This window comes from Ailuropoda melanoleuca, chromosome 15, assembly GCF_002007445.2.
Source record: "Ailuropoda melanoleuca isolate Jingjing chromosome 15, ASM200744v2, whole genome shotgun sequence".
NCBI classification, from domain to species: Eukaryota; Metazoa; Chordata; class Mammalia; order Carnivora; family Ursidae; genus Ailuropoda; species Ailuropoda melanoleuca.
Window position 1 is genome coordinate 79,825,380 of NC_048232.1, and position 17,748 is coordinate 79,843,127.

The 17,748-nt window shown below is 48.5% G+C and overlaps 1 protein-coding gene across 1 annotated transcript in view; it reads right to left on the minus strand.

Annotated features, from left to right (window-relative positions):
- MYH9 (myosin heavy chain 9) overlaps window positions 1-7,295 on the minus strand; it is a 90,654-nt gene extending 83,359 nt beyond the window's left edge. Inside the window, exon 1 of the mRNA XM_011218801.3 lies at window positions 7,091-7,295. The gene's annotated coding sequence lies outside the window, so the exon portion shown is untranslated. The remainder of the gene's footprint in view (window positions 1-7,090) is intronic.
- Between the last annotated feature and the right edge of the window lie 10,453 nt (window positions 7,296-17,748).

A 17,748-nucleotide genomic window follows, 5' to 3' on the forward strand; every position in this document is an offset into this window, starting at 1 on the left:
CAAATCAGTTCCAATGCGTGTCTTTATGTTTATCAGACAGGAAGCTCCTTCTCCAGCCCAGTGACTTCATGCAAAACACAGGAAATGCGGTGGCTTTTGAACCCAGGCAGCTCTAAATAAAGGAGCCTCTAGGGCTCTGTAACAGCCTTTTTTAAAAATGCCTCATGAACGCAGCTCAGCTCAGTGTGACCAGGTGAACTGTCCTGTGTGGTAAGAAGGAGGCGAAGGCTGAGGTGGTGACAAGCTCAGCATCCGACCCAGGAGATCTTCTGGCAGGTTCCGCGGCCACCCTCATCCCTACACTTTCTTATCAAGAGACAGACTTGTGGGATGCATTTAAAATCTTAAAAACCTGACCATATATTTCCTCCCACCCGCCGAGGACAGATGATGCTGATGAGAACATGAAAAAGGAGGGAGGAGGGGGTAAGGAAAGAACTAGACCGCTTCACGTATCTTTACATGTAAATTACAAGCCCCGGAAAAAGCAGGCAACTCCATGCCGCTGGCAGGGAAACGGAGGCAGTGGTCTAACAGCTGGCAGGAGAAAAGGCGAGGGGCCGGTGCCAGCTCTGCCTGATCCCAAAGCCCTTATTTTGTTTCCTCCACCAGGGGTTTCCGCATTGAAAATACAAGAAATCGATCCCCTCAGTCCTAAAGCGACTCAGAATTACTAGAAATGAGGAGTGGCTGACAGACAGTGGAAAGCCAGTGTGGCCCTCTGAAGGACCCACCCTGTTGCCTGGCGCTACCCCATGTGAAATATTGATTTTTGAGCTGTGGGAACTTTCAGCTGAAGGGGCCCGGTCCAACTGGAAGAAGTTCAGAGAAACTGAGAACACTTCCCACCCAATTTCTTAACTGTAGCGCCCCTCCCCCCAAAAGAAAAAGAGACGGAGGGTGTGGAAGAATAGACTCTTGAGGAAAGATTAGAGGAGCTAAGTATGTGTTGCTTGGCTAAACAGTGCATAAAGGCCAAGAAAGGGAAGATAACACTTTAAAAACACTTTTAAATGGGGCCATGTGACTTTGAGAGAAAGGCTCTGGCACTGAGAGAAACCAGGAGCCCGAGCTTTCTACCAACTCACAGAGTGAGCTCTGGACAAATGGCTCCTTCTCTATTGGGGGGGTGAAATTATCCCTCAGATCCCCTCCAGCTCACACATTCTCTAAGTAAATTCAGGAGGGAGCGTTTTTACTATTGCTCATTTTTCTTTTAAGCAGGGCATCATTCAGAGTCACAGGCCACATGAAAGGGAGAACTCTCGAAGATACAAAGTTCCCAAAGTGTGAAGGTCTGTGGAGGTGGAGGTGAGAGAGGCCCCCTTCTCCTCTGGGTGGGACGGCCTGCAAGGACCATCAGGACCCAGGACCTCTGAGAGGCACGGAGGGTGGTGAGGGAGAGGAAGACCGGCGGCACCTTCCACTTCCCCACAGGCCTCGGCCCAACCTGCCCCAGCAGGAAGCCACACCCTTTGGTGGCAACTTCCGGAAGGCCCTGCAAGGCTCCCCCCAAGCCACAGTGGGAGGGATCCCGGTGGAGCAGCTGGAGATGAAGAGCGGCTCAAGGCCACCGAAGAGCTGGAGTCAGGCCGGAGACACTCCCAGGAAGGCCTCGCCCTCAGCCAAAGGCCATCGAAGAGCCTCTTTCGGGGCCACCTGCCCGGGGCTGGGGGCTGTGTCCCATTCTGGATGCTGAATCACCTCAGGCTTGAGAAACTAGAGGGCAGAACAGGGCCCGAGAGGGATGCCAACAGAAGCCCGCCTCAGTTACTTTTTAAAGAGACACACATCAGGGGCAAGAGGGCAGCTCCCCGCTGCTTCCCAAATATTTGGTGCCTTCACAGCATGAGGTGAGGAGGTGGGGACAGGGGAGAGGACAGCAGCCAGCATCAGCCTTCAAACCATCTGCCCATGTGGTGGCAGGCCCATTTTAGACCAGGCTCACTTTGCATGCTCATGTGTGACTCACGCCATTCCTCCAGGAGGCCAAGAGGCTGCCTGGCAGGGACACAGGCCTGTCGGAGACCCTGATGGGGTCTTCTACTGGCTTCGCCACAGGGAAAAAAAAAGCCGACTCAGTGGTGAGCAGAGCTGGTGCTCACAGCATCCAAGGCTAAGATGGTCTTTCTTGAGAAGGCGATCGGGGCCCTCCAATTCAAAACACCCTTTTGATCACATTTTCTCAAGAATTTGGGCTTTTCCACTGTTATTAATACATTAAAAACCGCAGGCCAGAAGTCTGAGGGACAACTGGGGACAGAGGGGGAAGGGGCACGTTAGTGGTCGCAGTGATCCCGAGTTTCAAAAAGAAGAGACTCTAAGTGAATAAAGGTCTAGTTTAGCCCTATGGTCAGAGTGGGCTCCCCAGGAAAGAACAGGGTATGATTTGAAGCCAGGGGAATTGTGGGAAGCCTGGCAAAAGGGTATTCCGAAATACTTTCCAGACACACACTGCGGGCTTCCTTTTCTCATACAGCGAAGAAAAAGCAATCATCTATCATTTCCCAGAATATAAGGGAGTGGACCAGAACAGGCGTTTGTGTAAGGGGTTCCTCTGGAAATATGATGTCATGGGGAAGAAAACAGAACCCAAAACGTTCCAGCCATGAAAGCAAGTCAGTCGGTTTTTAAGACCCTTCCTCCTTCCTTGCACACAAAAGGCACTCAATAGGAAATTGGGAATCGAAAGCAATGCATTTTGAAGTTGACTACAAGACTACAAGACTAGCCAGAAGACCCCCCTTCTTTTGACAGGTAATAAAACTAAAAAGGCCATGTAGCGAACAGTAATGCTCATCCCCGACTCCTGCTTTCTGGGCCCTCCGCCCTTTCTGGAGGCAGCCGCAATTACCTGCATTTCAGAATCTTTCCATGCAGAGCCCAGGCGACATACTATGTTTTACAAAAAGGGGAGCACGATACATACTCCTTCGCACCTAGTTTTTTCCATTGGCAACATATCTTGCAGAGCAGAGCACGCCCTAGGAGTACGAACAGACCCACCTTGTTTTTCTAAGGGCCACGCTGCAGGACCCCCACTGCAGAGCTGTGCCATGATTTATCTGACCCTTCTGATGGGCACTTTGCTTCTTTCCTGTCTTTTTTTACGACAATGCTGTGAAGAATATCCTCGGACGCTTCCTCTTGCATTATCTGAGTTTATCAGTGGGTTGAATTCCTAGAAATTAGTCAGAAGGACTAAGCTCTGGCAGACACTGCCAAACAACCTTTAAAAAGAGAGCTTCTTAGAACCTACACTCCCATCAGCGTAAGGCATGAGAGCCAGCCTTCACCACTGGGGCATCTCGAAGAAATCAAAATTACTGAGTCTTCCAGTTTCCCAGGCACTCTTGAGTTTAATGGGTGGGCACATAAATTGGCCTGACGTCTTTGTAGGGTGACAGGGCCCTTTCTATCGAAATCAGATTTTCCCCCAACCAGAGCCAGAAGCCAGGTCTCCAGACCCTCAAGTCCTGTGCTCTTTCCATGTCACCCGTTTGGCTCGACCCCAGATTTCCTGGATCACAGGAAACCAGGTTTTAGACCTCAAACCGCAGAGTGCCTGCACACCTCCCGCCTGGCCCAGAGCACTGAAAACGAGGCTACTCGGCACAAGCTTGTCACTGAGTGCATCTAAAAGCATCAGCGGACGGCCCCCGACCCACCTGGGCTTCACAGTCCACAAGCACTGTACACACTCATGCATGCACACACACACACACACACACACACACACACACACCCCTTTTCAGAAAGCAGAAAGAGCACTGAGCAGGAGCTAGAACACCATCCACCCTTCCCCTCCCCATTTCCGCACCTGAGGACCCAGGAGTAGAGACCTGTGATTTACATATTTTCTTAAAAACTGACAGAGCCACTGCGTATCAGGCCCTTTATTACACACCTTACTTCTCTTAGTTCTCACATATCACCCTTCAGGGTATGGTCCTCATTCCCATATTACAGGGGAGGGCCCTGTGGCTCAGGGAGGTGATGTGACTTGCCAGAGGTCATAACGGCTAATTAAGGGGCAGGGGCAGGATTTGAACTCCCTAGCTCCAAGGCTCGAGGCTCGAGGCTCGAGGCTCAACCCCACTCTTCCCAGCTCTAAGAAGGGCATTCTGTAAGTCACAGGAGCACTACCACTTCCCAGGAAGCAGCCTCCATTCCGTTGTCACCAGAGGACTTGAGCCCTGGAGTTCAGCGCACCAAGGGTTAAGGCGGAGAGGCAGTGACTCTCTGGGGCTGCACAAAGGGAAAATGCACTTCCTGCCCCTGCGGGCAGAGATGCCGTTTTATGCTCAGCAAATTAGGACGTTTGTTTAATTAAGACGACACACAGATTTTGTTATTCTAAATATTTTTGGAACATGATGCTTGGGAGGAAGCTGTCAAGGCACGGATTTTTTGTTTTTCCTTTGCTTTGGGTTTCTTTCTCCCCCTTCAAGGGAAGGGTAAGGCCAGGCTCAGAGGAAAACAACAGCCAACCCCTCCCCTCCTTTTGAAATAAAGATGTCAAGCTGGTAAGGGCCGTCTTAAGTACTTTATTGAAGGATTAGCTAGAAGAGGAAGTGAAGAAAGCACAGTGAGCCCGGTTTCTAGCAATACCCTAGCAGGCTACACAACAATGCCGCATTTTCTGAGTGCGCTTTTCTCCTTCTCAAAAGCTAACAGATCCTCGTTTTGTTTTTTCTGGAGCAAGAACAGGCAAAAGGCAGCCTGTGATTAACATGCGTCCTTCATCCTGCAAGAGGGAAGTTGTCCCATCTCCAACCCCTTAGGTTAAAATGTTTAAAAATAAAAAATTTAAAAAATGTAAAAACCAGAGAGCTGGGACCCTGAGCCTCTCTTTCCTTTACCCTCCTGTGCCCTTCAGGCAAGCAGCCCCGTAGAACGCACCTCTGGAACGGAGCTGCCCTTCCCCACACAGACCCTGCCAATCCAGGTACCTGGATCTGCCCCCAGGCACCGCCGGGGTTTGCTGAGAGTGAAAAGTAGAGCTCTTCGGGGTCACCCCACAGCCAAGTGGGGGGCACAGTGACTCCCAAGTTAGACGAAGCAATCTCCTGACTGCTCAATTATGCCCTAAATGAGGCCTCACTTTCCAACACTGAAGGCCTGCCTCAGTTTGCCAGACCTGCAGTGTGCCCCTCCTTCCGAGGTAGCTTTCCTCCTGGCCCCCCTTGCTCCGGACTTAAGTGATGGCCCCTCTCGAATTCCTAGTCACTGGCGTGGTATGCTTGGGACACTCCTCACAGGCTGCCTTTGTATTTCAATCATTCAGACGCTATTTCCCCTAGGGGGGGACTGGGAACTCCTGGAGGGCAGAAGCCTCTGGGATCTCGGTACAGTGGGCTGGCTCCTTTCTCCTAGTCCCCATGACTCACCGTACCTTTCTGAGAGCCATGTCATCTTCGCCTCACCTTAGAGTCATCTACGGATTTGTCTCAGCATTCCCTAAGTGCCCGAGGGCAGGGGCCAGGTCTTACTCAACCTCACACCCCCCCACCACCACCTGGCAGAGTCCCTGGCACCAAGCAGCCAGTTAAATATTTGCTCAATTACACATCTATGTACCCTCCCCCTGCACCTCGCAGCCTTGTATATAAATTGACTAATATTAATCGAGTGATTGTCTAAACAGGCCTTAAAGCAGCCTCCCTCCTTACCAAAAGGGGAATAAACCACCAGGTGAGGTATTAAGGCAGGTCTCGGTGGTGTCAGAAATGGCCACAGTGTTGCAGGAAGGAGCTAAGGCTCTCTTCCCCTTCAACAGTTACTCAACAGTTACTTTGAAATCCTCTTAAACCCAAAAAGGATGCAGTGAACCAAGGAGTTGCTGGGCCTCTCTACTGCCCAGCGGAGAGAGGCCGCCGGTCTCCAGGGCCTGCCAGGACCTGGGACTTCCCGGGAACCTTTTCCCCACACCGGCTGGGTGGGGCCACGGACAGCAGCCGGGCCCTCACCCTGCCCCACCTCAAGGCAGCCGGCAACCCTGTCCTGGAGGGTACTGTGTTGTTATGAACGACCGGGTTCCGGAAAGAGGGGTGCAGTCCTGCCCCGGGCGTGGCCCCAGGACAGGATGGAGGGAGGCCCCCGGCAAAGTGAAGCAGGGGAGGCAGGGTAACGACCCCGGATCTGGCCCCAAGAGGGACGATGCAATAGCGCAGGCCTGGTCCTAAAGGAGCAGGGCCCAGCTCCCCGCCCCCGCCCGCGTGGGGCGGCCCCCAGGTGCGGTGAAATCAGGTGCGCTCGGGCCGGCGCAGATGGCTTCGGGCATTCCTGGGCCTTCCTCCCCGGGGTAGCGGAAGTCAAAAGTCAACGGCTGAAGGGCTGTCGGGGAGGCTGAGGGGGAGGGGGAGAGTCCTTCCTGCCTCGCCCGGCACCCGCCGGGTCCCGGTTCCCCACGCACCCACCGCACCTCGCCCCGTCCCCCTCCTCCGCCCAGCCGATCGCAGCCGGGCGAATGAGGAAGTCGGGAGCGGAGGGCGGAAACTGAGCCGAGTGCAATGTCTGCAGCAGGACGGTCCGAGTCTGACTCAGGCGGACGCCCTGACAGCTGCCAAACGGTCCCCGCCTGCCCGTTACCTCCGTTTCGAAAACGCCTGGAAACTTCCAAAGGAGCCGCTGTCCCGAGCCCCGCACCTCACGCTCACTCGGTCGGGTCCTAGGGACAGCGGCTCCCCGGAAGGGGTTAAAAAGTTTGCCCAACTTGGGCACTTAGCGAGGCGAGGGCGGGGCGCGTGCCCCGGCAGCAGGGGGAGGTTGAGGCTCCCGGTGCCCTGCCGGGCAGGGGGAGGGGCGGAGGGTTTCCGGGGAGCGCCGGCCCCGAAGCCTTCGTCTGCTCCCGAGGCCTCGCCTCCAGCGGCGCCCTCCCCGAGCGTCGCGCAGGGGGTCCCCGGGCCCCTCCCGGAAGGATGCGGTGCCCCAGCCCGGGCCCGCGGCGTTCGCGGCCCGTCCGCGCCGGTCGCCGGCCGCGCGGAGGCCGAGAACCACACGTCGGGCCGCTCGCCCCAGACGCCGCGCGTCCCGTCGCCACCGCCACCGCCCCCGCCCGGGGCGGGACCGGCCGGGGGGGCTCGCTCACCTGAAAGTGGATCTGCGCCGGGGAATGGGCGCTGCTTCTCCCGAGAGGGCTTTCTCGAGCGCTCGGGCGACGGCGGGGTGGGGCGAGCGCGCGAGGCGGGAGCTGCAGCAGGTCAGTCTCGCTCAGCCTTCCGTGCCCTGCCCGGGAACCGCGGTGATCTGCGCGCCTCACCGCACCCAGCTCGGCTCCTCGCCGCCTTCCCGCCCCGCCCTTACAGCCGCCCGCCTATTCCAGCCCGGCGCCGGCTTCGGGGCGGAGCCTGGGAGGGACGACACCGCCCCCCGAACCGCCTAACCCACTCCAGCCCTTCCCCGGTCTTGATGGACAGACACCTTGGCCTATGGGAGAGGGGAGGGCGGAGCCTCTGGGTTCCGCGGGGTGGGCATTCATCCTCCCCATCCGCCCCCACCTTCACCCCCTCCACCTTCCTCCGCGCTTCCTAGGCGGGAGCCCCGCCCCCGTAGGGCGGGCCCGACGAACAGCCAGGTTCCAGGGGGATGATTGACACAGAGAGAGTCCAATCAGGAGGAGGAGGAGGAGGCTCGAAGAGGTCTCCGGCCGGGATTTTGGTGCATTGCCGGGACCGGGCGAGGCCGGGAGGGAGCCGGCTGGGAAGGTCCCGGGCTCTGATACTCCGCCCCTCGAGCTGTTTTCCCGGTCCCGTGTCATCCTACCCGAAGAACAGATATTAAGTACCATATATGGGAAAAGTGCTATTTTACATAATTATGATGGCCTGCGGGGGCGGGCAAGGACTCAGCCCCGGATCCGGTGCGGGCGCCCTGAGTTCGATTCCTGACGCTGTCTTCAGCGTGGGCACGCCGCGGTCTTCCAGCCTCCAGACCTTTCCTCAGAGGGGTTCCTGGGGTGCACTTCCCAGCCTCTTCACCTGCGCGTGATGAATTCGCACACTTTCCTTCAGACATTGGTTACCAGTGTTTTCTTGGGTGTTCTTTTTTTTCGGATAGGCAGAGCCACTCGTTTTGGTTACTGCCCACTACACGAGGATAAAAACTTTTTTTATTAAAAATTTATTAAAAATAAAAACTTTTTTATTAAAAAAATGGCTCAGTCGGTAGAGCGTGAGACTCTTGATCTAGGGGTTGTGAGTTCAAGCCCCACGTTGGATGTAGAGCTTACTAAAAAAATTGTTTTTAATTAGAGAAAATTTTTACACTTATCTTTTAATCCCTCTGCAATTCAGTTTGGTTGTGGCTTGAGGGAGAAATCTAATACAATTTACCCAATAGCCAGTTGTCCATCCTTATTCATCACCTTTCCAACTTACATATGCTTGGACCTGCTTCTGAGTTGTATCCGTTGACATTTCAGTGTGTTCCTGTGCTATTTCCAAAATACTTAAATGGTGGTAGCTTTATAATACATTCTATATGTAAGAGGGCAAATTTCTCATGACGCTTTCCTTTTGGAACGTTCACACTATCATGACGAAACTGTAACTTCAGAAAAAAAATGTATGATGTAAAAGCAAAACAACACTGGGGAAAAAAATGTGCAACCCTAAGAATTACTACCAACAATATAAAAAGAGCTCTTCTCACTCATTAAGAAAAACCCCACGTACTCCAAAATAAAAATGGCCCAAAAAAGGAACGGACAAGTAAGAAAGAAGAAACATAAAGGGACAATAATTATGAAAAAAAAATTAGTCCTTAGATATGCAAACAAGGAAATGCAAGCAAAATATCATGAAATGCCATTTTTCACCTAACAAATTTAAAATTAGGGGCGCCTGGGTGGCACAGCGGTTAAGCGTCTGCCTTCGGCTCAGGGCGTGATCCCGGCGTTATGGGATCAAGCCCCACATCGGGCTCCTCCCCTATGAGCCTGCTTCTTCCTCTCCCACTCCCCCTGCTTGTGTTCCCTCTCTCGCTGGCTGTCTCTATCTCTGTCAAATAAATAAATAAAATCTTAAAAAAAAAAATAAATAAAATAAAATAAAATTAATTAAAGAATAAAAATGCCCAGTGTTGGCCAGGTTCAGAGATACAGGTAGGAAAGTCAGTTGATCAATTCTGAGAATTCACCGTAAAAAAATAATTGGAAAAGTACACAGATAGTGGTTTAAAAGGTACTCTTTTCAACATTGTTTAGTCACTAAATATTAGAAATAATTGTATAATATTAGAGATTGATTGAATAAATGTTGATACATCCATACGTTTCAGAAATACCCAAAGTCACTAAAATTTTACTTAGATTTATGTTTACTGATTTAAAATATACTAAGGAAAGAAAAGCAAATTATAGAATGCTATTATAGCAGGATTTCATTTATTTTTGTGCAATGTTTATGTGTCTGACTGGGGGGTGTGTGTACATACGTGTATGTCTCAGAGAGACAGAAAATGAAATTTAAAAAGCTTATATTAAAGTGTAAATAAGGTTTATGTCTCGGTAGAAGATTTGTGACTGATTTTTTTCTTTTGCTTATCTGTGTTTCTGACACAAATATCACTTTGCATAATTTTATCAAAAGTAGAAGAAAATTACTCACTTCTATGTCACCTCTTCTAAAATGTCTTCCCTGACCCTGCAGGCCAGGTAGGTGCCTGTCCTTTGGACAATCACATCACCTTTCCTTTATCTCCCTCACTGCATGCTAGATTTTAACCCTCCATCCCCTGGCTATTTCCTCTGCCCAGGCTGGGAGCTGCCTGAAGACACATAGGGAGGGGGTGTCTGTGCCTTATTTTTCTCTGTGGACCTGGAACTAACACAAGGCCTGGCATAAAACAGTCCTCAGTGAATACTTGAGCAGGACTCAGCATGTTTTCTTATCTGTAAAATGGGTATAATCGCTGGCTCTCTTAGCCCCAAGGACTGTCGGGAAGAACACAAGAGACCCAGACCTCAAGTTGTTTTGTAAACCATTAAGTAGGTGCGCCAGGGTGCTCAGTTGGTGAAAGCATCTAACTCTAGATTTTGGGGGCGCCTGGGTGGCTCAGTCGTTAAGCGTCTGCCTTCCGCTCAGGGCGTGATCCCAGCGTTCTGGGATCGAGCCCCGCATCAGGCTCCTCCACTATGAGCCTGCTTCTTCCTCTCCCCCTCCCCCTCCTTGTGTTCCCCCTCTCGCTGGCTGTCTCTCTCTCTGTCAAATAAATAAAATCTTTAGGGGCGCCTGGGTAGCAGTCATTAAGTGTCTGCCTTCGGCTCAGGGCGTGATCCGGCGTTCTGGGATCGAGTCCCATGTCAGGCTCCTCTGCTGGCAGCCTGCTTCTTCCTCTCCCACTCCCCTGCTGTGTTCCCTCTCTCGCTGGCTGTCTCTCTGTCACATAAATAAATAAAATCTTAAAAACAAAATCTTTAAAAAAATAAATAACTCTAGATTTTGGCTCAGGTCATGATCTCAGGATCCTGAAATCGAGTCCCGCGTCAGGCTCCGTGCTGGCTGTGGAGTCTGCTTAAGATTCTCTCTCTCCCTCTCCCTCTTCCCCTCCCACCCTCCCTCTCTAAAAAAATAAAATCAAATCAATAAACAGCTAAGTAGTTTATTGTTGATAGTGTTCATTTCCATTTTCCTCATATCCCCAGCCTCCTGGCTCCACCCTTTCTAGGGAACTGAGGTTGCTAAGAAGATGGAAGGTCTCTGTTGGCCAGGCGCTCAATCTCTCCTCCCCATCCACTAGCCTAGATGCTTCTCTAACTCAGGAACCCCCCCCCCACCTGCTATCCAGCCCGGTAACCCCTCCTGTATCTCCCAAGAACCTGTATCCTTGACAGTGTCTACTTTTGAAAAATTTTAGGAAAATATTTCATCTATTTTGTCTGAGAATTAAAATAATATTATGGTTGGTATAGAAAATACTAAAAAGAGAGAAAATTTACATCACCCATAAACTTAACCACCACAATATTGCAACTATTTACAAACGTTGTTGTTTCCTTCAAATCTGTATACACACACATACATATTTGAATAAAATTGAATATATACATGGTCACCTGATATATGACAAAGGTGCCACTGAAATAAGTGAAGAAAAGATGATCTTTTTAATAAATGGTGCTAGGTCAATTGCATATCTACATGAACCGAGAATCTTGACCCCTACCCTCACACCATTTATGGAAATTGTTCAGAATGGATCAGAGTCCTAAATATGAAAAGCAGACAACAAAACTTCTAAAAGAAAGCATAGGAGAATTTCTCCATGACCTTGAAATAGGCAAAAATTTCTTTTTTTTTTTAAGATTTTATTTATTTATTTGACAGAGAGAGACAGCTAGCGAGAGAGGGAACACAAGCAGGGGGATTGGGAGAGGAAGAAGCAGGCTGCCAACAGAGGAGCCTGATGTGGGGCTCGATCCCAGAACGCCAGGATCACGCCCTGAGCCAAAGGCAGACGCTTAACGACTGCGCCACCCAGGCACCCCAGGCAAAAATTTCTTAAGACACAAAAAGTATAAACTATAAGAAGGGACTGTTAAATAGAACTTAATTAAAATTCAGAACTTCTGTTCATCAAAAGACACATTTAAAAAAGTGAAAAATTGGGGCACCTGGGTGGCTCAGTTCGTTAAGTGACTGCCTTCGGTCCGTGTCATGATCCGGGGGTCCTGGGATCAAGCCCCACATAGCGCTCCCTGCTCCGAGGAGGAACCTGCTTCTCCCTCTCCATCTGCCTACTGCTCCCCCTGCTTGTGCTCTCTCTCTGTAAAATAAATAAAAGCTTTAAAAAATGAAAATAAAAATAAATAAGTGAAAAATCAAACCACAGACTGGGAGAAAACAATCACAATACATATATATCAAAGGACCTGTATTCCGAATTTATCAAGAACATCTATGTTAAGAAAAAGACACGGGGCACCTGGGTGGCTCAGTCGGTTGTCTGCCTTTGGCTCAGGTCATGATCCCGGGGTCCTGGGATCGAGCACCCGTGTCGGGCTCTATGCTCAGTGGGGAGCCTGCTTCTCCCTCTCCCTCTGCCTGCTTCTCTGCTCTCTCTCTGTCAAACAAATATATAAAATCTTAAAAAAAAAAAAAAAGAGAGAGAGAGAAAGAAAAGAAAAGAAAAGACAAGACAGACAAGGTGCCTAGTGGGCTCAGTTGGTAGAGCATGTGACTCTTGATCTTGGGGTTGTGAGTTCAAGCCCCACATTGAGGGTAGAGTTTACTTAAAAATAAGAAGGAGAAGAAGAAAGAGAAGACAGCCAACCCATTTTTTTTTAAATGGGCAAATTTGTATGGGCACTTATAAAAGAGGATATCTAATTACCCAGGAAGTCATAAAAAGTTGCTAAACACCATTAGTTATCACAGAATGCAAATTAAAACCACAAAGAGGTACTGCTGTCCCCAACCAGCATGATTAAAATGAGATACGAAATGTTGGCAAGAATGGGAGCTACTGGAACTCTCATAAATGACTTGAGGGAGTGAGTGTAAGTTTCTACAACCACTCTGGGAAAGCGTTCGATCGTATCTACTCAAGTTGAATATACGTGTATACCCTACGACCCAGCAAGTTCACTCCTAAGTATATACCCAACAGAAACAAGTGCTTAGGCCCAACCACAGTATGTACAGAAACGTTCATAGCAGCTTAAAAAAGCCAAAAGCAGGAGGAGAAAATTATATCAACAGTAAAAAGAATATATGGAGCATGTTCATACAATGGACTAACATACAGAAAGGAAAAAGAACAAAGTAGACTTAACATGTGAAGAAATGAGATGTGGGGCACCTGGGTGGCTCGGTCCGTTAAGTCAGCTCAGGTCATGATCCCAAGGTCCTGGGATCGAGTCTCTCATCAGGCTTCCTGCTTAGCGGGGAGCCTGCTTCTCCCTCTCCCTCTGCCGCTCCCCCTGCCTGTACTCTGTCTCTCTCTCTCTGTGTCAGTTAAATAAGTAAAATCTTTAAAAAAAAATAGGAAGATGTAAATGTCCGTGAACCGATGAATGAATGAACAAAATGTGGCATCATCATACGGTGGAATATTAGTCAGCTAAAAAAAGGAATGGAGCCCTGATGCCAGCTACAACACAGATGAGCTTAAAAACACAATGTTGAGTGAAAGTAGCCAGTCACGAAAGAGCACATATTGTCTAATTTCATGTATATGAAATGTCCAGAAGAGGCAAATCTATAGAGACAGAAAACAGATTAGTGGTTGTCAGAGGCTGGGGAGGAAGAAATGAGAAGTTACTGCTTCTAGCTTCTAGCTAATGGCTAGCAGGGTTGAGTTTCTCAGGGGGTTTTTTTTGTTTGTGTCTTTGTTTTTTTGAGGCAATGAAAATCTTCCGAAATTGGATTGTGGTGATGGTTACACACTCTGTGACTATGCTAAAAGCCTACCGAATTGTATCCTGGAAAGAGTTGGCTTTGTTTACTTTTTTTTTTTTTTAGACAGAGAGAGAGCGAGCGAGCAGGGGAGGAGCAGAGGGAGAGGGAGATAATCTCCAGCAGATTCAACACTGAGCCCAGAGCCCAACACGGGGCTTGATCCCAGGACCTCGAGATCATGACCTGGGCCAAAACTGGGAGTCAGATGCTCAACTGACTGAGCCACCTGGGTGCCCCTCAATTGTATACTTTATTTACTTATGTATTTTTTTTAAGATTTTAAATTTATTCATTTGTGAGAGAGAGACAGAGAGAGCACACAAGCAGGGGGAGAGCAGAGGGAGAGGGAGAAGCAGACTCCCCGCTGAGCCAACCGGAAGACTGACGTGCGGCTGGATCCCAGGACCTGAAGATCATGACCCGAGCGGAAAGCAGACACCCAACCATCTGAGCCACCCAGGCGCCCCCTCTATTTATTTTTAAGTAGGCTCTACACCCAACGTGGGTCTTGAACTCACAGCCCTGAGACCAGGAGTCACAGTCTCTACCAGCTGAGGCTGGTACCAGTCAGGCTCCCTCTTCCCCTCTCTTTTTTTAAATTGAATACTTTATTTATTTATTTTTTAAAGATTGTGTTTATTTGACAGAGAGAGACACAGCAAGAGAGGGAACACAAGCAGGGGGAGTGGGAGAGGGAGAAGCAGTCTTCCCGCTGAGCAGGGGCCTGATGTGGGCCTCGATCCCAGGACCCTGGGAAGGCAGACGCTTAGGCACCCAGGCGCCCCTAAATTGTATATTTTAAAAGGATAAACACTATGGTATGTGACATATCTCAATTAAGCTGCTGTTTTGTTGTTTTGAATGAATGAAACTCACAGACATACTGTTGAGTAAGAGTTTGGATACAAAAAAAAAGTAGCTACTGTATGAGTCCATTTATGTGACGTTCTAAAACAGGCAAAATCAGGGTCTACTGACAGAAGCCAGAATGGAGGTTCCCTCCGAAGAGTTTGTGAATGGGAGGGGCCCACAGGAGCCTTCTGGAGTACTGGAATGTTCTAGATCTTGATCCGGTTGGTGGTTACTCTGGGTCTACACATGCAAAATTTATTGCTTTGTGGACTTAAGACTTGTGTGCTATGCTGACTGTAAATTATATGTCAATGGAAAGGAAAGTAATAAAATAAAATTGGAGCAAAATATAAATAATTGGTAAAGATGAATAAAGACCATAAGAGTCCTTTGTACTATTCTTGCAATTTTCCATAATTTTTTAATTCCTTTTTTTTTTTAAGTAGGCTCCATGCCCAGCTTGGAGCTGAAGGTGGGGCTTGAACTCTCAACCCTGAGATCAAGACCTGAGCTGAGGGGCGCCTGGGTGGCACAGCGGTTAAGCGTCTGCCTTCGGCCCAGGGCGTGATCCCGGCATTCTGGGATCGAGCCCCACCATCAGGCTCCTCTGCTAGGAGCCTGCTTCTTCCTCTCCCACTCCCCCTGCGTGTTCCCTCTCTCGCTGGCTGTCTCTATCTCTGTCAAATAAATAAATAAAATCTTTAAAAAAAAAAAAAAAGACCTGAGCTGAGATCAAGAGTCAAACGCTCAACTGACTGAGCCAACCAGTGCCCCTTGTTCGGCGTTTTCAATCTCAACTCCACCGGAGCTCACATTTATTGAGTGTTTTACCGTGTGGCAGGCACTCTGCTAAATGCTTCATTTAATCATTATCTCCGCTAATCCTCACAATCACTGTGAGGGTAGATACAAATATCATCCCCGTGTTACAGATGAGGAAGCGGAGGCTCAGGGAAGTTGAGTGGCTTACCAAATTCACGAATTCATGCATCTACTAAGTGGCAGAGCCCGGCAGCAGCCTGCGTCCGTGGAATTTCAGCTCTCCTCCTCTCCTCCCTTCTTGGTCTGTGCCCTCTCTCCTGAGCTTCCAACCCATTCCCCCACTTTGAGATATTATCTCCATGGGAATGACTTCCAAATCCGTATCTCCCACCTCAGCCTCATCCTGATGTTGGGTCTATTTTTTTTAATTTGTTTTTATTGTCGTATAATACATACATAATATAAAATTTACCACCTTAACCATTTTTGAGTCCACCATCCATCTCCAAAACTCTTGTTATCTCACAAAACTGAAACTCTGCACCCACTGAGTAGTAACTCCCATCCCCTACCACCTCGTCCCAACTCCTGGAAAACCACAATTCCACCTTCTGTCTGTCTGATTTTTGACTCCTCTAGGTACCCTCGAATCATATAGTATTTGTCTTTTTGTATCTGGCTTATCTCACTGAGCGTCATGTCCTCAAGGTTCATCCATGTCGTGGCACGGGTTAGAATTCCTTCTTTATTAATGCTGGATTATATGCCGTTGTATGTATACACCACATTGTGCTTCTCCGTTCATTCATTGATGGACATTTGGGTCACTTCCGTATTTTAGCTACCGCGAATAATACCACTATAAACACGGCTATACAAATCTCTCTTCTGTTTTGAATACTGTGGGGTATATACTCAGCAGAATTGCTTGATCACACGGTAATTCTATTTCTATTTATTTATTTGTTCGTTTGTTTATTTACTTACTTACTTATTTATTTATTTATTTATTTTTAGGACTTGCCATACTGTTTTCCATAGTGGCTGTACCACCTGACCTTCCCACCAACAGTGCGCAAGGGGTTCGGTTTCTCCACGTCCTCCCAACACTTATTTCCTGGTATCTTTTCCCTTAAAAAAAATGTACTGTCAACAAAGGATATACGTACAACAGGAAAATAGGTGACATTTTTTCTGGCTTTTTGACAGTAGCCATCCTAATCGACGTGAGGTGGTACCTCATTGGAGCTTGGATTGGCGTCTCCCCGATGACGAGCGACACTGAGCATCACTTCATGGGTTTTTGGCCATTTATATGTCTTCTTTGGAGAAACGTCTACTCATGTCCTTAGCCCATTTTTGAATTGGGGGGTTTGTTTTTTGGTGTTGAGTTTTCAGAGTTGTCTACGTGTTCTAGATATTAATCCCATATCAGATATATGATTTTCTCTCAGTCTATGGGTTGCCTTTTTACTCTATTGATAGTAGATTCTGATGCAGAAGGTTTTTTGATTTTCAAGTTTAATTTGCCTATGTTTTTGTTGCAACTGTTTTCAGTCTTTTTCTCTTAATCAACATTATTTTTTAATGCTAGAACAATACACCCTAGACTAGACAGAATGCCTTGGGAAGGATGTACAAGAAGTGAGTGACATGGGGGTTTTTCTTAGAACTGGTAGGAAATTGGGGTGGGAGAATTTTCACTGAAAAACACTTTAATATCTCTTACATTTAGACTCATCTGAATGTATTATCTATTTATAAATCAAATTTAAATATGAAAATATATCTACACATTAAAATATACATATTATAGGGACACCTGGGTTAAGTGTCCTGGGATTGAGCCCAAATCAGGCTCCCTGCTCAGTGGGAAGTTTGCTTCTCCCTCCCCCTTCTCTTGGCGCTCTCACTCACTCTCTCTCTCAATCACCCTCCTCAAATAAATAAATAAAATCTTAAAAAAAATAAAATATACATATAAAATAATATGAACTCATTATTTAAGTTACAAAATATTTTTTTAAGATTTTTTATTTATTTATTTGACAGAGATAGAGACAGCCAGCGAGAGAGGGAACACAAGCAGGGGGAGTGGGAGAGGAAGAAGAAGGCACATAGCAGAAGAGCCTGATGTGGGGCTCAATCCCACAACACCGGGATCACGCCCTGAGCCGAAGGCAGATGCTTAACTGCTGTGCCACCCAGGCGCCCCTACAAAATATTTTTTAAAAAAACAGAAAAATATCTAAATTACCTACAGTTCTCTTTCCCAAGATTCTCTATGTGTTTCCCTATTGTTCAGTGTCTAAATGATGAACTCCCACCATCCTGGTTCTTTCCAAACCCGTCTGTGCGCCTGACTTCCAGCTCTGCTCACATTTCCAGCCTCTCCATGCCAACCAGACTCAAACCCAGAGGACTCCGTCATCCTCCCTCCTCCCTGAGAGCCTTCAGCCTTCCCAACACCATCTCACCCAGGCTTCCTTTCCTTCTCTCTGGACTCTCACTGCCTTCTCTCACTTGCCCTTCCCTCCTCCCCTCCAGACAATGACCTTAGTGCCCAAGTTCTCCTCCCTCTTCCCCCCTCCCCAGTATCTTCCACATCCTGAGTCGCTTGCCCTGAAACACAGATCTAAGCATCAGCCCAGCCCAGATTTACTGAGCTCTTCTGTGCAGGCCTGGTGCTAAGGACTTGGCACAGAGATTGCCTTACATCCTCATCTCGGTCCTT